At 43.9% G+C, this 22,822-nt stretch overlaps 1 pseudogene; it reads left to right on the forward strand.

The window, feature by feature from the left end:
• The first annotated feature begins 9,795 nt into the window (after positions 1–9,795).
• LOC119321361 lies at positions 9,796–16,605 on the forward strand (annotated as a pseudogene).
• Positions 16,606–22,822: the final 6,217 nt, after the last annotated feature.

A 22,822-nucleotide genomic window follows, 5' to 3' on the forward strand; every position in this document is an offset into this window, starting at 1 on the left:
TAATAGAATGGTGTTCAAAGAGGAAGGTTTCAGTAATTTTCTGCAAGCATCGTCTATTGAAATAAACAGCTTGGTGCTGATAACTTTCAAACAGCGTGTTGGGAGGCTTGTTGTTATCTTCAATCTTCTATCACAGTGATGTCAGTTATAGCCTTTGAACATAATGGATTTTGTTTAAATATCTATGTTGTATAAGAGGCTTGGTTGTGCATCTCTTTTAAAGATGTTTTTTCGGACAGATGTTATTTAATTATGGTCATAGTTATAAATACAGTAGAGGCACGTGTGTTGTTTACTCTGAGGCATGGCTGTGCATCTCTTTTATGTGAGAGGCTTCTGGATTTAGCAAACGGAGGCACGCAATTGAAGTAAGAACAGGCACGGTTGTGTGGAGGCACGTGGAGTTACTGTGGGTTTCATGTGAGGCACGTGGTTTGAGCTAACATGGAATTGCAGTCAGTACAGGCACGGTTGTTTGGAACACGAGTATACTAAGAGGAACGTGTGTGCAATACCAAAGTTACATGGGTGATGACGCGTGCCGAACACGTAGAGATACTGTGGGTTTCATGCGAGAGGCATGTGTGTGTATAGCACGTAGAGTTGCAGTGGGTTTCATGTGAGGCACGTGGATTGAGTAAATGGAGGCACGTAATTGAAGTCAGTACAGGCACGGTTGTGCGGAGGCACGGGCGATCACTCGCGCGGAGCACGCAGAGTTACTGTGGGTTTCATGTGAGGCACGTCGATCGAGCAAACGGGGGCACCGAAGTGCAGTCAGTTGTGGATGCACAGCTGTGAAGTCTCTAGGGTCATGGGTGCGTGGCACCAGAGGCATGGGTTGAGTTGACACTTAGAGAGCCACGGTTGTACATGGGTCAGTTGGACACGGTAGTGTAGTTTTGTGGCATCATGGAGAATTGGTGTACGGTGAGGAACAAAAGTGAGTTACTGTGGGTTTCATGTGAGGCACGTGGATTGAGCAGACAGAGACATGGAATTGCAGTCAGTACAGGCACGGTTGCTTGGAACACGGGTATACTGAGAGGAACGTGTGTGCAGCACCAAAGTTACATGGGCGATGACGCGTGCCGAACACGTAGAGATACTTTGGGTTTCATGCGAGAGGCACGTGTGTGTGTAGCACGTAGAGTTACAGTGGGTTTCATGTGAGGCACGTGGATTCAGCAAAAGAAGGCACGAAATTGAAGCCAGAACAGGCACGGCTGTGTGGAGGCACGTGTATACTAAGATTAAGTGTGAGAGTTGCTGTGAGAGTATTGTGTTAGTGACGGTTGTGTTTCTGTGTTCCAATTATTGTGGTGGTGCTTTGATTTTGAAAGGCATTGCCGTGAAGGTATTGGATGCATTGTCGTATGTTTGGCAGAGGCGTTATCCTTCCTTTGGGTACTAAATTCGGAGAGGCACTGCGTTATGTTAGTATGAGTCACTGTCAAGGTTGTATGTTCTATAATATTTCTAGTTAGTCTGGCTAGTGAATTCATGTCTGTCTAGTTAGTGGAGGCATGTCCTATGTTATGTTGAGTCAGAGTTATGTGTGTCATTCGCAAATGCTTTCTCTGGCACGTTTGTTCGGAGAGACATGTATACGCTGTTATTCGAAGGCATGGTCGTGTCTTTCTTTCGAAACGTTTGCTTTCACTTACTTGCTGAGAGAGACTTGTCGGTGAAACTTGTGAGGTCACGGACCTTTTTCGGTTGAAGTCACAGTCGTGCTTCCATCACTCGTTGGCTTGGTAGAGGGACCGGTGTTAAGCTATCGAGGGGGCGGTCCTGTGTTAATTGGTGGCGCACTTGTGTGTGTCAGGTTAGTTGTCCGTGTTAAGAATGGCACGTTCTACGTGGATAAGAGGCATGACAGTGCCTCTGTGACCAGCATTACTGGAGGTGAGTAATTTAGTTGCTTTGTCAGATGCTTACGAATCGATAGTGTTTTTCCTCTGTGTTCCACTTGTTTCTTTTTTATGTCTAGTCGAAGTGAGTGGTGTTCTAGTGCAAGGAATTGATGTCTTGAATATGATGTTTACAACTTTTCAAAAAAATACGATTTTTATTTTCGAAAAAATACGATGTTAGGAATTTAAGACTTGACCATTTGAATGCACAACTGTGGTTAATGCGATCCATAGCAGATATCTTGGACCGACAAAAAAATTTGCTGGAACACTATTTGTGATTACATGAGTCGATATGGCTGAAACAATGTTTGGATGTCTCCGGCTAAATTAAGGCACAGTTAAGCAGTAGTCATCTTCTTCCAACTCTTCTTCTTTCGCGCCGGATATTGTGTTTGTCGAGGACAATGCTCAGTGCCTCAAATACATGGCCTGTGTTGTAGTTGGATGTTATCATTTTGAAAGTTAGTTGTTCTCTCATCGGTTTCACATGGATCTGCAAAACACATAACCGCACAAACTAATAAAATTTATTGTAAAACATACTTTACAGCTGGCTTGGATGAACGTATGTTGATGTGTTTGTCAATGAGAGTGAACTTACTTTATTGATAAAAAATGAATTATTATTCAAATTAATGAGCAGCATCAAATGCATGGTGTAAATAGCATTGTCATCCCTGAAAATTGAGAGCATTAATGCTAGTGATTAGAAGGTGAAGAGTAGATATGGGATGTGTAGTGGAACAAAAAAATGCATGGTTTAAATGAGGTAGAGCTACAGTTAAAAGAAACTCACTCTCTATCTGAGTTACATACACTCTGCACAGGTTTGACATGAAAGGAGGCCATAGTGTGAGGATGGTTGTTGTAAGCAGAATGGTAAGCTCTCTTGAAGTTTTCGATGACAATGTCCGAGTGTTCCTTTATACCGTCGCAATTGATATAAGGACACAGAATTTCGAAGCGATGCATTGCAAGATTCACGATGATGAGGTAGATAAAATGTGGTTCCTTTCTCACAGGTATTAAGACCTAAAATAATTAACAGGGAATAATATCATTGTAACAAGAAAAACTGGTAGAATCAAAGACGAACACTGGACAGTTAGAGTGAGTAGGGTGAACTCACGATGTTACATTTGTTGGGCAGCCTGTACCCAATAGTTTTTTCCACGATGTGTTCCTTGAGTAGTTCAATGCTTGCTTCTAGAACTTGAAATTTATCCTGCAGAAAATTGAAGTTGTGTCACTGAGTGTGGTAGTAGTAGTAAATGTGGTTTGTTATTATTATTTATGAGATGCAAGAACTTACAGAAGCGTTATATGCTTGTGCACAAGTGTTGGCTGTCCGTAGAATTGTTCTTTCATCAGCAACGTTGAGTAAGTGTCGACCACAAATGAGTTTATATATCTGTATACCTTCATTGACAAACCTAAAGTTCGATGATCGACCCAACGTCGGTCCACGAAGAATATCCTCTTGCTGCCAAAAAAGATAAATGCATTTTAAATCATGTGATTTTCTTATTTAACATTAGAGTTGATGAGTATTCAATTATAGTAGTAGAAGAATCGAGTCGAAACACTTTAATATGATAGCTTCAGGCAGAATACATTGCAGTAGTAAAAGAAGGGATCAAAACTTTACTGTAACAGGAACAACTAATTCATTACCTATCATTTTGCTTGACGCCTGGTGTATTGTCGACGATTGTTTCATACACTTCTTTCTCCTCCATTGTAGAGTCTCTTATTTCCAAAAGGTGGCAGTGATCTTGATGGTCATTCCCTTGTTTAGTGAATCGAAACTGTTCTAGCTGAGAATGATGTTGATGAGGCTGGAAGACATGACCACCGGAGTTCAATTGACCATTACTAAGTTGCAGATGACCCTCATTATAATTGTTTTTTCTTTGGAACATTAGGCCTTGTGGTTGGTGCTGCATGCGCAGTTCTAATGTTCTGACAGTTGGATCACCGGTTGAGCTCGAAGGAATATCTGTTGGAAAATGTTGCATAGGATGGCCGGAATACTGCATGATGTTGAACTGTTGTTGCAAGGTACTGTAACTTTGCCCACGAGACTCGGTTCTCCATGGTTGCTATTGGTTCTGGTCTTGAGGTTGGCGTTGCTGGCACCATGCACTACTGTTATTCTGAGCATCATTGTGTTGGGGGTAGTGGGCATTATGGACAGGGGTTTGTTGGTGGTACTGTTTGTGACTTTGGTTGTTCATTGCATAAGGTGAGATCTGGCTGCTGTTAGAGCTGCCGTTATTTTGAGCAGCAGGTCGTCGGTAGAAGTTGTTTTTGAGAGTAGGAACTGGTTGGTAGTGTTGGGACAAACAGTTGCTGGCAAACTGTCGGACAAGATAGTTTGAGTTAAACCTGAATAGTATGACGTATCAAAAGCCTGTGAGAGGTGGTTACTGCCTGGCATTGAGCCTAATCTGTTGGGCATTTGTGGCTCTTGATAGTTAGAAAGGCAAGATCTGGATGACGAGGTTGAATTCTTGGGCAAGTGTGAGATAGTATCAGGTTGGCATTGTTGGGATGCTACTTGGTTATGAAAGGGTTGCTTCTTCTTTTCTTCAACAACTCTGTCAAGTTGTTCATAGATAGATGGGTCAGACCATATTTCGTCATCATCAATGAATCCAATATCAAGGAGGCCTCTGTGGTTGTCACCCTGTCGAGACTGATTGGTTGCAGATTCTGTTGAATTACGTGGAGGCTCCAGTATTCTAACTCTTTTCTTAGGAGGTGTCATATTATTGTTTCCTGGATCTTCTGACTACTGTAAGGACCTCTTGTGAGCTGCCATTTGTGCTTCCAGTTCTGGCGGATCTGCGCTTGTGGTAATAGGGACGCTGTCTGTGGGATCAATACGTGGTTGCTTGGTACATTGTTCATGTTCTTGTTCACTGTTGTTGTCTTCCGCAACGACAGATGCGGCAGCAATCAATGGAGTACCACTAGTGGATGGATTTGCTTTTGCCGTGTCCAGTTCTGAGCCAGAACCAGTGGTAGAATCACTGGGGACTTCTACTGTTGGGGCAATTGAGGAAGTAGCTCTTGTGCGTTCTGTTTTCGCAATGTTCTTCTCATAACTCCAAGTTGAAACAAGATGGACCTTAGCTTCCGGCAGCGAAGAAGAACGTTGTATCGTGACATTGTTTAAGTTTTGTGCAGTTTGGGATAGAGTGAGGTCCTTTGTGTTGGTTGAAGAATTTTTGTGAGCGCTATCAGAACTGCTGGACCGTGCAGTAGTTGGTGATGTTTTCCCAATGTGATAAATAGGTGCTCCAAGTGTATCGGTTGAGATTGGACCAGTCAGTAATTGTTTGTCATCTGCATAGTGCGAGGTTGATGTTTGTGTTGCAGTAGGTTTTGCTATTTTCTCCAAGAGTTTTTCCAGTGGGCTTGTCAGAGAGTTGTGGTCTGTAGATCCTCTAGCAGAATTTTGGGTTTCAATCGGTACATAACACTCAGACGTATTTTCACTTGTCATTATAATTGCGCCGTTGTCTAGCATCTCAGATGTTGGCACGAAGGGCTCATGAACCGGCAAGCCATCAAGGCAGTTGTGCAGATGGTCATGCACTTTGTCCAGATGAATCTTGGCTTGTTCATCAATGTTGCCTTTGTTGTGGTCGATCCTGTTCACTTCCAGAAGCAACTTAATCCGAGTTGATGATTTTAGGATTGAAGATAGATGAATTTGGGACTGCTCTTTATCGTACAGATTCTGGGAGTAGTCTGGGTCAGGGGTATCACAGCAACCCTTTAAATTTTCCAGGGAGTATGACATGGCGTGCAGGACACTGGTCGAGCCACTGTTGGAAGAACTTTGACTGCTTGTCGTGCTAGAACCTAGAAGCGTAGAATATGTTGAAGGGAGTGGTGAAAAAGTTTCTTTTTCATTCGAGTTGTCCTGTTGCAAGTTACAATAAACGCCCCGGTCGCAGGTCTTGGTTTCTTTTGCACTAAGATCCCTACCAAGTGAAAGGAGCTTCTCCAATTTCTGCTCGAGAACTGGTTGAAACCGCAAGAAAAGTTCTGTGTACATTTCATTGATAACTTTTGCAATTTTCACCTTGGCCTATAATTGAAAAAAAACATCATAAATTTTTAATACCGGAAATTAAAATTAGTTATTAATACCGAAAATGAAAAATATCTTGTGAGCTACTGTATGTTCTGTCAAGAATTGCAGAATCACACATGATATGCTGCGGGGAAGCGTGGGTAACAAGGTCCATGAATCATGGTAAACACATTCCTTGAAAGAGCACACCCGACGTATTGTACGAAGCATGTTTGACCTACCGCTGCAGGGAAGCAGTGCTATATTGAACACAAAAGCACAGCTAATGTACTATATAAGAAGTACTTTTATATTTAACACAAAAGCACAGCAAATGTACTATACGAAACACTTCTATATTTAACACAAAGCACAGCTAACCTCCTGTAGGAAGCACTTCTGGTTTTAACATAAAATCACAGCTACCGTCCTATAGGAAGCACTTCTAGTTTTAGCAAAGAGCACAGCTAACGTACTATAGGAAGCATTTTTACATTTAACACAAAAGCACAACTAACGTGCTATAGGAAGCACTCCTATGTTTAACACAAAAGCACAGCTAAAGTACTATATAGGAAGCACTTTTATATTTAACACAAAAGGACAGCTAACGTGCTTTTGGAAGCACTTCTATATTTAACACAAAGGCACAACTAACGTCCTGTAGGATGCACTTCTGGTTTTAATACAAAAGCATAGCTAACGTCCTATAGGAAGCACTTCTAGTTTTAGCACAAAAGCGCAGCTAAGGTACTATAGGAAGCACTTCTAGTTTTAGCACAAAAGTACAACTAAGGTACTATAGGAAGCACTTTTGTATTTAACACAAAATCACAACTAAGGTAGTATAGGAAGCACTTCTATATTAAACACAAAGGCACGGCTAACGTCCTATAGGAAGCACTTCTGGTTTTAACACAAAAGCACAGCTAACGTACTATAGGAAGCACTTCTAGTTTTAGCACAAAAGGACAACTAAGGTACTATAGGAAGCACTTTTGTATTTAACACAAAAGCACAACTAAGGTACTATAAGAAGCACTTTTATATTTAACACAAAAGCACAACTAAGGTAGTATAGGAAGCACTTTTATATTTAACACAAAAGCACAGCTAAGGTAGTATAGGAAGCACTTCTATATTAAACACAAAAGCACGGCTAACATCATGTAGGAAGCACTTTTGGTTTGAACAGAAAAGCACAACTAATGTACTATAGGAAACTGTCTGGATGAGCACAAAAGGACAACTAACGTCCTATATGAAGCACCTCTGGTTTTAACACAAAAGCACAGCTAACGTACTATAGGAAACTGTCTGGATGAACACAATAGGACATGTATCTTTTTCGTAAAAACTTAGGGAGCATCATTTCAAACATAAAATCAGGTGCAGTAGCTGGAAATCACTTACGAAACAAAGTTTTTCTTGAGGCACAAATTCTTCTATGTAGGATTCTATTCTAGGACTCAATTGAAAAAATGGCGCCTGAAAGCCAAGCGGTGGTTGGAAAGGCGTGCGCCAAATGTCTTTCAGCTGCCATGCGGAAAAGGAAACAATTACAGTCAAGTCAAGTTAATACATTCCAGCTAAGTCCTTATGTTGAGTTAAAAACTTCGCCAAAGGAAAATGATGAAAAGTTGACTCACCGTGTGTTTCCCAAAAATCCCGTCCTCTGTTGACAGGCTGTCTATGTTAGCATAATTCTTAATGGCCTCTGTGTCCCACATGACAAGTCTTGCAGGAGCGTCAGGTCCCAGGTCCATAATCTTCATATCTAGGTACTCAAAATACGTTATCTGCAAGTGGGGAAGAGGTAAAAATGAATCATGTTCTTGTAGCTGCTTGTGGGTATAAAAAATGTACAAGTTAGTGAATGAACCACTGGAATCAGGAGGCAGCCACACAGGGCGCCTGCGAATCCTTTGTCCTTGAAGGTCTGGAGTGATGCCACCAGTTTCTCTGTGACAGCATTGGACCAATCATATGATGATATGTTACTTGCTGGTCCTTCTAGAGTGGCTAAATAGTCGGGGCTAACGCAGTCATATGTCGTTGGGCATAGAAATACCGCTATTGCAAACATCACGAAAACCCGTTGAAACACATCTCCTGTCAGCTCTGGGGTTATGAGATCAGTTAACTCTTTGATGTTTGGAGCGTGCCCAGCACACCGAGTTTCAGACTTAACCTGACATCTGAAAGCTTCTGAGCATTTTCTAGGGATAATATGCCCGCCAAGTGGAATTCCTAAGATTCGGTGCACGGTGTACGAGTTGATGAGGAATCTGTATCCACTAGGCAGTATGAAACACCTGGAAGGGCAATCAAAATAGCGGACAAGCCAGCGAACGAAACACCTTGGAAGCTCGCGACAGCACAGATCTAGAAGGTATCCAAATCCAATATCTCTGACAAGCTGCTTTTGTGGTTTTGTTAGCTTTTCACAGACAGTAATGAAATTCTGGAAGCTAAGTTTTGTGCTGAACTCTTCTTCATATTCACCCATTGTAACAGCTCTGTGGACAAAGATAAGAAATGACCCCTTTAGCAAATGTATTGTTGAACCACATGCTTTTCTGGAAGAAGCTTACATACAAACGTTGAGTCAGCAAAACAGAGACAAATGTTTAAGCGGTGATTAAAAATGCAGCTAGAATGAGAGGCATTGATTTCCAAAGAAATTTCAACGACACACGCAAGGTGCATGATAAAAAACACCTACTTCGAGGCAGCAAGCTACTTCTTTTCCTTGTACTCCTCAACAAACTTTTTGTGCGCTGCACGTTTTAACTCGATCCTTAGTCTCTCTGTTTCTAGCTGGTCATGAACCATGAAATCTTGGGTTACAATCTGTATGCCATCGACAAACTGGGACTGAGTCTCCGACAGCTGTGGGGTGGAGTCCATCTCATCAAACTCTACATAAGAGGTCACGAGACATCTTCGTTACCAGGTCAGCTATGTAAGACAGTTGTTAGCAGTCCATGTGAGACCATCATCAACAGCTTGGTCCATGTAAGACGGTTTCTAACTGTGAGTTAGTAACTGCTTTGCAAAAAGGGACGTAAGTCCTTTGGATCTCTGCTATAGATTGTGGATCTATACAGTCATTTGACCTATGACCTCATGTTAGGGATCAAAATAGTGAATTTTGGCTGCAGTTTCATTGAGGTCTGCAACTAATATAATATGTGGTCACGAGAGTGCTTAAGTTTTGCATGGCTGGAGATACAACTCAACTTAGCAAAACCACGGCGCAAGCATGCAGTTGGCATGATTAAAGTAAGGTCAGTTGAGTCCTAATTTTAAATCCATAACCCTTCTGCTGTTAAGACGGCGCAACAGTTTGAGCATGGACCAGCTGAAGATAATTGGATCCGGAACCGATATTCAAATCGCGCCCGACATGCTGTGTTGCACAGATGCGGCGTGTACGCAGCCCGCGGAATTGCTAGTACCGGTAATTTTTTTTGTTCAAACGTTGAATCGGTGGCATAATCATGGTGATGATGCAATGGATTACCTGAACAGGAGATCCACGGCGAGTGAGACGAAGGAGACCGATAAATTTTCAGTGACGAGCGAACTCTGTGGAGGGATCAAGATTGGCTTTCCTTTGGAGAGCTAGAATATGCCTCGCCTGTCGCCACCGATGCTAGATGGAGAGAGATCTGGAACTCATCTTGCGGACGACCCCACAAGTTAGTCAAATACTTGGAGGAACTATTTGAGAGCCCACATGTCAGTATGACTTCGAAGTCCACCTACCACATTTTCTCACCCCAGATGGAGGTACTTGTCGTAGGATTCATATACGGCCAACCCCACAAGTTAGTGAGAGACTTAGAGGAATTAGTAACTGAGAGCCCACTTGTCAATCTCGTCGACGGTCAAGTGAAGTCGACCTACCACATCTAGTCACGCCAAAAAAACATGTGCATCTCTCATGCGTCCCAAAACTCACCCCACCTATCAGGTTATTCTTCTCCTGCACGCAAAAAATCAAAGTAGCCTCTCTCTTTCCTCTCTCTCTCTCTCTCTCTCTCTCTCTCTCTCTCTCTCTTCGTGTCTCTTTCTCTTTTCTCTCTCTCCTAGATTCAAAATCATTGAAGTAGATCGCTGACAAACTGCAGGGAAGCAGACCCCCCATAGATTAGAAAGGTGTGAGTTCCGAACAATCAGCGCATACGATTCGGCAATCAAAGGTTAGTATAAAATTTATCAACGCACCTTTGCATGGCGATTCCTGATACACGAGATTCAATTCGTGGATGAATTTCTTGTGGTCGGGATTCATAGAATAAAACTGTTTAGTTTTACATTGTAGCTCTGATTTGAGTTTGTTTTTAGTTTTTTGTACTCTCGTCCTTGTAATACGAGCTTGTTACTTTTGTTAGGTTTGAATGGTTATCTTTGTGTTAAGTGTTGCACAAGCAAACTAGCATCAAAGGATCTCACTTTGGCTGAGGTTGTAGTTTAATTAAAAATTAATATATGTATATATTTATATATATGTCAATTATATAGAAGTAAAATTATATCTCTGTTGCGTGTTAAGTGTAATACGTTAGTAAGAAAGATTGGGATCGACTTCGAAAATTTTCAACACTGATACTGCAGGTTTATAACTTTTTCGGGCAGATGTTCAGGAGTGTGTCATCTGGTCAGGACAACAGGGATGGTCGGTCTTTGAATGACATCGGCAAGGATTATGGGAGGCAGGTAATAGCAAGGCAGTTGAACATTAGGGTTTGGTCTTTTATTTCTGGGACGTTTGTTGTTAAGGTGCCACCACTAAGAACACAAATTAGTAGATCATTAAGAACAACAAAAATGATTAATATATCCTGGATGAATGCTGTAATATCTATTTATATTGTGCATCTACTCTGTAGTTGAGTATCGAGAGGTGGAAGAAAAAAAAATCACTGCAAAATGAGAAGAAGATCAAGGATGCAGATGCTATCAAACACGCACATGCCATGCGGGCTAGAGTAATTGGAGTCAAGAGTGAGATGCAAGTTCTTGGCAAACGTCCCAACCAGGAGCATGGTGTGCAGCAGACACCTGCGAAGAGGAGCATTCTAAGTAGCAGAGACTCCACTAAGTAGATTGTGCAGGTAACGACGAAAACTTCAAACGCTGGTTTTGAACGTATGTTGAAGTTTTATGTGCTAATTCTTCGTAATACTCGCACGTGGCTCTAATTATTTTTTGGTTTGAAGACACAGTTGTCCACAAAGGTGCGGAGCGGGTGTTGTGACGCCCCAACGTTTGAAGGCGGTTATATTGAAGAGGTACAGGGTAACAGAATTTGCTTTGATGCAAGCAGAAGGATCATTGGCAACAAAAGCATTAGTGTTCAAGGATTCGATACGGTCTGCACAAGCAAGAAGAGTCCAACGACAAAATCAAACATAGGAGGAATAAACTTTACTGTTCAGCAGCACCAGAAAGCAATACAGGTGACAACAAATATGAACATGCAACAACATTTAAAGCAAATGTATATTTTTTCTGAGCAGTTTTTTCTTTGTTTTTGTCTGGTATATTTAAATTGTAGTATCTTGCACACGTAGGTGTACGAGCAAGGAAGCAAGTATCATGGTAGTCCACGGATCGATGAAAACATAAGGCAAGGTCCTTTGAAAGGATCACCTGTGGCGTTCAACATGAGGGGTCCTTCCAAAGGATCTCCGATGGCATTCAGAATAGTCAGCGAAATTACCAATGCACGGAGGTTGTCACCAAGATTTGCTGGACAAGAGAGGCATGGGAAAACAAAGGTGACGTCGGAACTATGCCTTTTCAATTCAACACACGAACAGTTTTATGGAAGAATAGGGTAAAGTGCAAAACAGGAGGATGGCTGTCCGTGTGGTGCGGCTGTATGTGCAGTTGTTCTATTGTATAGGATGTTGTTGTGTCTATCCGGTTGTATGGTGTAAGCAGAAGCACATCTGTGCCTCTTTGTCCATATGTGTGTGTAGCATGGTCATGTTCGTGCTGCTGGGTGTAATGTGAACAGTGCCTCTGGTGTACCGCTTATTAGAAATTAAAAAAAATGCATATGCTGCTCTGGATATCTAATTCTGTTTCGTTCTATGTGTTCAGGATTTGGCGGAGGGGATAACAGATGAGGCAAAGAAATATCATAGTTCTCCATCCATTTCGAAAGGAATGCAACGTTCAGAGTAGCAAGTAGCGTACAGCGCCAGCACGGATTGCATGGTAGAAGCAGCACAATCTCTTGGTTGCACGAGTGCCAGAGAAACCGGGAGTAGGATTGCACAATGTGACAGTGGAGAGGCAGAGTCATTTATGGATTTGACCGTGCCATGCAGAAACGACGCTGTTGTGTGTGACAAACAACAGAGCAGCAGCAGCTCCGCTGTAAGTGGACCTGTGGCTGGCGATGAAACTGATGTCGTGAGAAGTGAATGCGATCAGATGAATGAAGACACGGTAGACATAATCACCATGACACCGCCGACCATTGTAGATAAAGAAATGGACAACATGTTCAAAGAAGGCATATACCCAACGATTCAGGAGGTCACCGAAGCGCTCGAACCAGAGGGTGGCATGGTATTTGGATCATTGGATGAGTGCTTTTTCTTCTTCTGCAGATATGCGAGAAAGGTTGGCTTTGCTGCCAAGAGATCAACGAGCAGAAGATCGACATATGATCAGCAGCTTGACAAGCAGGTGTTTCAGTGCACCAAGGAAGGGCAGAATAAAACAACTGAGAGACATGTTAAGGAGAGAAGGAGCAATTGCTTGGTCCGGACAAGCTGCCCAGTCCAAATAATAGCCAAGAGGGATGCAGATAGGAGGAAATGGTATCTGAAGAACGTGCGCCTAGAGCACAACCACCAACTTCACCCATCAGATTGGATGCTGAAGTTCATGAGATGCTATAAGAAGATGACACCTCAGGAGAAATTCTTTATACAAGTGCTGCAGAAGGCGAGGTTAGAACCGAGGAAGGTTATACAGATTTTTATTGCCATGGGGACACCGAGGCGAGAAATTATGTTTGGCACGATTGACATAAGCAACATTGCATGCCGGGACAGGGCTGGAGAGCGCGGCACTGATATCGAGGACACCATGAAACTGTTTGACAATTTGCAGAGGTGGAGGCCGGGATTCCACCATGTGGAAGAGACAGAGAACAATGTAGTGCGGAGCCTATTCTGGATAGACTCCTTGTGCAAGATGAATTATGAGCTATATGGAGATTTCGTGTCTTTTGACACGACATTCTCTATGAATATATATGGCTTACCATTTGCACCAATTATAGGTGTCGACAACCATGGGTCGACCGTCCTGTTTGGACTAGGCCTTTTAAAGGATGAGAAGATAGGGTCATTCAAGTGGCTCCTGATACGTCTCCAACGTATCTATAATTTATGAAGCATTCATGCTATTTTATTATCTGTTTTGAATGATTATGGGCTTTATTATACACTTTATATTACTTTTGGGACTAACCTATTAACCGGAGGCCCAACCCCTATTGTTGTTTTATTGCCTGTTTCAGTATTTCGAAGAAAAGGAATATCAAACGGAGTCCAAACGGAATGAAACCTTCGGCATCGTGATTTTTTGGAAGATCATCCTGGAGGCTTGGAGATCAAGTCAGAAGATCCTCGAGGAGCCCAGGAGATAGGGGGGCACCCCCCCCTACAGGGCGCGGCTCCCTGTCTCATGGACCCCTCGAGCACCCCCCGACCGACTTGTTTCGCCTATATATGCCTACGTACCCTAAAACCATCGAATATTGATATAGATCGGGAGTTCCGCCGCCGCAAGCCTCTGTAGCCACCAAAAACCTCTCGGGAGTCCGTTCCGGCACCCTGCCGGAGGGGGATCCCATCACCGGTGGCCATCTTCATCATCCCGGTGCTATCCATGATGAGGAGGGAGTAGTTCACCCTCGAGGCTGAGGGTATGTACCAGTAGCTATGTGTTTGATCTCTCTCTCTCTCATGTTCTCTCTCGTGCTCCCTCTATGGCACGATCTTGATGTATCCCGAGCTTTGCTATTGTAGTTGGATCTTATGATGTTTCTCCCCCTCTACTCTCTTGTGATGAATTGAGTTTTCCCTTTGAAGTTATCTTATCGGATTGAGTCTTTTATGAGAACACTTGATGTATGTCTTGCCGTGCTTATCTGTGGTGACAATGGGATATCATGTGCCTCTTGATGTATGTTTTGGTGACCAACTTGTGGGTTCCGCCCATGAACCTATGCATAGGGGTTGGCACATGTTCTTGACTCTCCGGTAGAAACTTTGGGGCACTCTTTGAAGTACTTTGTGTTGGTTGGATGAATCTGAGATTGTGTGATGCATATCGTATAATCATGCCCACGGATACTTGAGGTGACAATGGAGTATCTAGGTGACATTAGGGTTTTGGTTGATTTGTGTCTTAAGGTGTTATTCTAGTACGAACTCTTGCATAGATTGATCCGAAAGAATAACTTTGAGGTGGTTTTGTACCCTACCATAATCTCTACGTTTGTTCTCTGCTATTAGTGGCTTTGGAGTGACTCTTTGTTGCATGTTGAGGGCTTGTTATATGATCTATCTATGTTATTATTGTTGAGAGAACTTGCACTAGTGAAAGTATGAACCCTACGCCTTGTTTCCTATCATTGCAATATCGTTTACGCTCACTTTTACCATTAGTTACCTTGCTTTTTTTATTATTTCAGATTACAAAAACCTTTATCTACTATCTATTTTGCACTTGTATCACCATCTCTTCACCGAACTAGTGCACCTATACAATTTACCATTGTATTGGGTGTGTTGGGGACACAAGAGACTCTTTGTAATTTGGTTGCAGGGTTGTTTGAGAGAGACCATCTTCATCCTATGCCTCCTACGGATTGATAAACCTTAGGTCATCCACTTGAGGGAAATTTGCTATTGTTCTACAAACATGTGCACTTGCAGGCCCAATAACGTCTACAAGAAGAAGGTTCTGTAGTAGACATCAGCTCCTAAGCACGGTTGTCGAGGCAATGGGAGGTAAAGTGCCGAAATACATAATAATAGACCAGGACCAGGCGATGAAGATTGCAATAAAGGAAGCTCTTCCGAGAACGAGGCACATGTTCTGCTGGTGGCATATTAGGAAGAACCTGAAGGAAAATAACGCAGTAGTGTTTGCGCAACACCCAGGGATGTCTGATGATTTATTTCGAATCCTCAAAAACTCACTGGATCAAGACGAGTTTGAGCGTGCCTGGAAAGCAGCAATTTTTGTGCACAAGGCGGAAGGCAACAAACACCTGAACACGCTATGGGAACTGCGAAATTTTTGGGTGCCGGCTTACTTCAAGGACTGCTTCTATCCTTTCTCGTCAACAACCACTCGAAGTGAGAGCACGAATTCGATGTGGAAGAATTATGTCGACCACAGGGACACTATAAAAAGGTTTATTAATGCGTATCACATGATTCAGCAAAATTGCCTCGCCACGCTTGACAAGAAAAGACACCGAACAGAAGAGAAGGCGCCATCACTAGAGACGGGTTTTCCGATTGAAAGACAAGCAAGTCAAGTATACACCAATGAAATTTTCAGGAAATTCCAGCTGGAGCTACGGAACCGGACTTACTTCAAGTGCTCTGACCTGGCAAAGGGGAGGCAGTATTTTTTAAAAAAGATTACCGATCCTGGAGAAAAAGTGTGGAAACCATCTCCGGGCGAGGAATTTGACAGGTATGAGTTCAGGGTAGATGTGGATGAGCAAAAAGAAATATACAGTTGCAGCTGCAAGAAAATGAGTAGGGATGGCATTCAGTGCTACCATGTGCTTAAGGTGATGGACCAAACAGGCATGATCGATCAACTTCCAAAATCCTTTGTCATCCCCAGATGGACCAGGAATCTATCAGAGAGTCTGAAAGTTCTGTCTACAAGCCAAGGTGATAGCATGACCGCACAAGATGATGAAACTATGAGATTCGGCCTTGCTTATGCTAAGTTGTCGGATATCTATTCAAATGCTTGCAGAAAAGAGAAGGCATACAGTGTTTTGCATGAGTGTACGGTAGATATGAAAATAAAAGTGATGGCAGCACTTGCCGAGGAACCAGACACAGGCATTCTTGCCGAAACTCTCAAGAACCCTCCCATGAGTGGCTCAAAGGGCACGAAAAAGGAGATCGAATCAAAGCTGGTTCTGAGAAGAAAGGAAAAGGCAACAAAGCCGCATCCAAGTGCGGCCGTTGTCGAGTAAAGGGTCACAGGAAAACAAACTGCCCGGATAACCCAGAAGTACAGGAGAGGATGAGGATTGAAGAGGAGAAGAGGAAATCGCAGCAGGAAAAGAAGGCAAGGTCAATGAAATGGCCGACAACACCGACAACACCATCGAGGACATCAAACAACTCAGGGAAATGCACTCCAAGCCCAGGAGGAAGACATCAGATGCCAGCAACTCCAACGACCCCACTGAAAGCAGGGAGCATTTACCAAAGTCTTGCATCTACGCCAGAATCGAACATCACACAAGCCAGGCACACAGAATGCATGCAGGGAAGCCCAGGGCAAGGCACGGAATCTGTGTAGTCCATTTTCAGAAAGGAAAGGTCTGAGTGGAGACTTTTTGGTACCAGAGAGCAGTACGAATAGAAAAATTAAAAGGTAAAAATGCAGCTTAAACATGACGTAAGAAAAAAACAGTGATGGCCGCAATCTTTCGCTTTGTTTTTATGTATGAATATTAATATTACAGGCAAATAGGTTGAATAGGTATTCAGAAGGTGGGGTTGCACAAGGGTCAAGAGGGAAGAATGGATCGCTGAACATTCAAAAACAAGGTTACACGTGGAGCTATGAAATAGCAAGTGATCGGTGGGGAGGGCGGGCTGGTGTCGATTTTTTATTTTCTCGTGGTGTGGTTATAAGAACGGCTTGTAAGTTAATTTGCTGCAGATATAGAAACAAAACAAATTTAAATAAGAACCCCTTTTGTTTCTTTATGTATTTTTACTCGGTGGAGAAAAATATCAGAGGCATAGGTTTCCTTGTTATTTTCCGCAGCCGCGTCAGTTTCTGAACGTGGATGTTGTAAGCATACAAGCATGCTTCTTTGCTGCGTGACGGAGAGATAAACATAACCGAAGGGCACGGCAGCCACGTCCATGCCACTGGTGAATGTTCAACCGTGACTCTCATGGTTGCATGGTAAACGCACGAACGTGACTCTATGTAATACCACACCATGCCTCTGCGTGTTGACATCCCGTGCCTCTCCGTTTGAACGAGTCGACGGGATCGTTCGGATGACAAACACAAGTTAACATGACTCTATATAATATCGCACGATGCCTTTGTGTGCTTCCCACCCGTGCTTCCGTCGTGGAACAGATTCTTTTAATGTATGTATGTGTCGTAAAAAATTAAAACTCGGAGGGGTACACCCGTTCCTGGTCTATGTGTTCAACAGTGCATCTTGTATAATCAAAGACGTGACTATTCAATAGTGCATCTGTCGTTGTGTTTCTGCAGTAAATGCATGGACGTGACTCTATGTAATACCACACCATGCCTCCACGTGTTCACGTCCGTGCCTCTCCGTGTGAACGAGTCGACGGAATCGTTCGGAAGACAGACACAAGCTAACATGACTCTATATAATACCGCACGATGCCTTTGCATGCTTCCCACCCATGCTTCCGGCGTGGAACAGATTCTTTTAATGTATGTATGTGTCGTAAAAAGTTAAAACTCGGAGGGGCACGCCCGTGCCTGGTCTGCGTGTTCAACAGTGCATCTTGTATAATCAAAGCCGTGACTGTTCAACAGTGCATCTGTACAACCATGCTTTCACTTGTCGTGGCACCATGGCGTTTGTTCTTTGTCTGAAAAACGTGCCTTCCACAGCCGTCGTACTGTGTGCCTGACAAAGGAGGAACGCCAGCCGATAGGGTGCTTCTTCTACTACTAAAAGCCTGTACCTCGTTGCTTCACTTCCGTGCGTTTGACAGTGGCTCCTTAGAACAGAACCGTGGTTGTACAGAGTTCTTGCCCGTGCTTTTAAGGACAGTGTCTCTCAGACCGTCCATTCATTTCCTCATAAAGTAAACAGTGAGGATTCACATCTGAATCCAATTCCTTTGTGTTTCTGCAGTAAACGCACGGACGTGACTCTATGTAATGCCACACCATGCCTCCGCGTGTTTACGTCCCGTGCCTCTCCATTTGAACGAGTCGGCGGGATCGTTCGGAAGCCAAACACGAGCTAACATGACTCTATGAGCATGATTGGTTTGATGCGAAAAGTTGGCATGCCAATATTTGGCATCACTTCCATTCTGTGCGTTTGACAGTGGTCCTTAGAACAGAACCGTGGTTGTACAGAGTTCTTGCCCGTGCTTTTAAGGATAGTGTCTCTCGGATCGTCCATTCATTTCCTCACAAAGTAAATAGTGAGGGTTCGCATCTGAATCCAGTTCCGTTGTGTTTCTGCAGTAAACACACGGACGTTTTTAGGCTGTTGTGTGAACCTTGTCGAACAACTGTTTTGTGTGAACCTTGTCGAACAACTGTTGTTCTGTTTGCACTTTTTGTAGGCTTTGTTTGTCTTTGTGCTGTGAGCATCCACTAAGGAGCTTGCAACTGATGAAATTAATCTACCTTTCTATCTCACGAATTGCCTATTACGTGTCTCACAGAGTAAGCAGAAAGTGTTGACATATAAACCCGATTATGTTAGGTTTCCGTAATAAACGCACATACGTGCCCATGCCTCCGTGGTTGTCACGTGCGTGCCTCTTCTTCTGACGGAGTCCACCGAGCCATTTGGAATAGAAACACAAAATATTTGTGCATGACTGTATATAATAGCTCGACATGCCTTTAAGGGCTTTATGCTCGTGCTTGCAACCCAGAAACATAGACGTGCACGAACATCCACGCCTTTATCGAATAATATACGTAGAACCAAGAAAGAAGTGTTACGCGACTCAATACGGAGCCGTGTTCTTATGGAATTCCCGTCCGTGCTTTTAAATACAAGGAGTCAGTGTCTCTGACGTAGGCCATTCCATGCCTCACGGAGTAAGCGCCCGTGGCTGTGCGTAACACAAAGGTTTAGTTCTGTGGGCTAAACGCCCATGCATCTCCGTCTGATCGAGTCACAAGCGAGCATGATTCTATGTAATACCACGGATCATACCTTTGAGCATTGCATGCTCGTGCTTATGATACGAAACATCCGTGCCTCCCAGTCTGAACTAGTCGACGGAACCATTCGGAACACAAACCCAAGCGAACATGACTCTATATAATACCACACCATGCTTTCCTAGGCTGTCCACACATGCCTGTGTATGTTTTCTTCCGCAATAGTGAAGGAAAATGACTGTTCTTTGTTTTCTACCGCAACAGTGAAGGAAAAATATAATTTATAGTTGTCGTCCAATTGGTCGACGTCCCCTCCCGTCCTTTCCTCACATGCGGGATCTGCCCGTAGTGAAGACCTAGTAGTTTTTCCAGATCCACGCCACATATAGCGGTGCTCGCAGGCGGCGCGAATCCAGCAACAGAGACATGGATGGAGATCCGGCCAGGTGCCCTGAGCAACAAGAAGGCGAGGTTTGGGCCACCGATGACTTTGTCCTCTGGTGGCATGGCGGTAGCGGCCAGAAGCGGCACGGGGTCAACGGACTCATTTGGAACACAAAGAGACACGAAGGTGACTCTGGATAATTACAAGTCATGCGTTTGTGGGCTTGACAACCGTGCCTGTGACCTGAAACACTGACACACATAAAGTCGTCTTCATGCGTAAAGGACAGTGTCGCTGCTAAACATATAAAGTCGCCTTCGTGCATTTGAGGTAAAATCTTACAACGAAAACAATTGTAACAAGGACAGTCGCCCGATTCTATTAGGTTTTCGTCATAAACGCACAAACGTGACTCTGAGTAAGAACAAAGTATGCCTCCGTGGGCTTGATGTCCATGCCTCTCCTTTTGACCGAGCGCACCGACTCATTCGGAATACAGTCAGAAAACCTTTATGCGCGACTCTATATAATAGCACGCCATGCCTTTGAGGGTTGTATGCCCGTGCTTGTGACCCTTGACACTGAAACACAGATAGCCACGAGCGTCGACGCCTTTATCAAGAAAGAAGCATGATGCAATTCGGTACTGAATCGTGTCTGTGTGGACTTCACGCCTGTGCTTTTAAATACAATGAAATAAGCTTTAAAAAACAGTGTCTCTCATATAGGCAATTCCGTGCCTCACAGAGTAAACGCCCGTGGCTGTGCCTAAGACAAAGGTTCAGTTCCGTGGGCTAGATGCCCGTGCATCTCCGTCCAGTCGAGTCTCACAGGCAAGCATGACTCTATGTAATACCATTGACCATGCATAATAAACACATGATTGTGACCCTGCCTAATACTAAAGTATGCCTCCATGGGCTTCTCGTCCATGCCTCTCCGTCTAAACGAGTCGACTGAATCATTCGGAACACAAACACAAGCGAACATGACTCTATATAATACCACACGATGCCTTTGTGGATTTGAGGCCTGTGTCTGTGACCCTAATGACTGAAACACAGAGAGTCAGAAATGTACATAACCGTGGCTGCAGAGAGTGCTAGCCCATGCCTTCGTGGGCGTCACGTGCGTGCCTATCTTTCCTACCGAGTACACCGTGCTTCCATCGTCGAACAGATTCTTCTATCGAATGTGTGCCACAAATAATTAAAGCACCGAGGGGCATGCCCGTGCCTGGTCTGCGTGTGCAACAGTGCATTTCGTACCTTTAAAAGAAAAAAAAGGAAAAAGTAATTAATCTGGACCCCTCCGCTCCCCGTCGTGGCTATTTAAGTCGTTTCATGGATTGACAGGCTATAGTCCATTTCTCCAGATCCACCGTCTGTCCAGATCCACGCCACATATAGCGGCGCTCGGAGGCGGCGCGATCCCAGCAATGGAGACGAAGATGGAGGTCTACACCGGTGCCCCCAGCACCAAGAGGGCGAGGCTCGCGCCACCGGCGACGCCTTCATCTAGTGGTTTGGCGGTAGTTGCTGGAAGCACCAAGGGTGCGCCTACTTGATCCGAGGATCAAGAAGAGCAGTCTGGTCCGGACCGCATCAGCGACCTCACGGACGGTGTTCTTGGTGAGATCATCTCCCGGCTGTCCACTAAGGAAGGCTTTCGCACTCAAATCCTCGCATGTCGGTGGCGTCCTTTATGGCGCACCGCTCCTCTCAATCTCGACTGCAGTGAGATCCCTGTCGGTCGTCTTTTTAAGCCCCTAGAAACAATTCATATTGACGTACTGTCTATGCTCCCCAGTAAGGATGTCATTCACATTAGATATTTTGGAACTCGGTGTAGTTTTCAACCTAACGTTGATTGTTCGTGCCTTCCGAAAGCTATCCTCTTCGGTCATGGGGGCGTAGTTCACCGCCTTTGCATTCCCGCGTGCTACCTCCACTACAAACCCTCTACAGTCGACGCCTGGCTTCGATCCCCTAGGCTGAAGAATCTGCAGGTTCTCGAGTTCTACTACATGTTCCCACATTTCGTGGGAAAACCATCACACTATCACACAAATTCTCTTCGTCCGCCGCCTCGCCACCGACTTCCACGCTGCTGTTTTCCTCCTCGCTGCACACCGTCACATTTGCTCTTTGCCAGATACCTGATGAGTATGCACAGTCGTTCAAACTTCCACTGCTTAAGAGGCTTTCGTTTTTGGAGGTTGATATATCAAAGGTCTCACTGCAAAGCATAATCAACCATGGTTGCCCTACCCTCGAGTGGCTCCTGCTTGTTTGCAATAACCTGGACCACTGCATTAGAATAAACTCAGCCAAAGTTGAACTCATCTGTATCCTTTGTGAGAATGGTGAACTCATTGTTGAGGATGCGCCCTCACTTAAACGAGTGATTCATGATATTCAGAGTCGGCAGTTGCAGATAACCGTTTTCTCTGCACCTAAACTCGAGTGTCTGGGCAATTTTTACGAAGGATTTCCTGAATCCAAGATTGTTTTTGGCTCTACAGTTATCGAGGTACTCACCTTTTGCACTATATTCTTTAGCTGTATTCGTTCTGCTGCCCAAGTTTCATGCCCAAGATTGTTTATGATATGTGCTTGGTGCAGGCTTTGTCTGTAGTCAGCCTATCAATGGCGGTTCAATCTGTGAAGACCCTGCTTATCCACATGTCATTAAATCTGAACAAGGTTGTTGCCTTGACGAGATGCTTTCCTAGCCTAGAGAACTTGTTTATTGAGGTAAAATGATTTCCAGACACATTGAAAGCACAAACAATGCATAGTGTACTATATTGGAGGCCTCTCTTTCTCCTTGTAGTCCTCAAGTATTCTCACTCTTTATGCATTTCCAGGGAGGAGTCTGTCGTGAGGAAGGTGTAACAAACAAGTGGCGCCACAAGCACCGGGTGTTTCTTAAACAGCATGACATTCGTCTGAAGACAGTAACGCTGGAAAATATGTTCATTGCAACAAAAACATTGAATTTGCAACGTTCTTTATTCTGAATGCAAAGGAGTTAGAGACTATGAGGCTTAAGTTTCTCTCACCCCCAGACAAAATCACTGAAGGATTTTATAGACGTCAAGAAGAGGTGCTTCAATGGGGCAACAAGGCTTCTAGACGTGCTCGTCTTATATTGTCAGGGTATTGTAGGCATATGGACTTGGATTTAAAAGTAGACATCTGGACAAACCAGTGTCCAATCATTGATTTGCCGGATCCACTGACTTGTGAATGTTGAAAATGGTTCAGTTTG

Source organism: Triticum dicoccoides, chromosome 6B (genome assembly GCF_002162155.2).
Source record: "Triticum dicoccoides isolate Atlit2015 ecotype Zavitan chromosome 6B, WEW_v2.0, whole genome shotgun sequence".
In the NCBI taxonomy this organism is placed as follows: Eukaryota; Viridiplantae; Streptophyta; class Magnoliopsida; order Poales; family Poaceae; genus Triticum; species Triticum dicoccoides.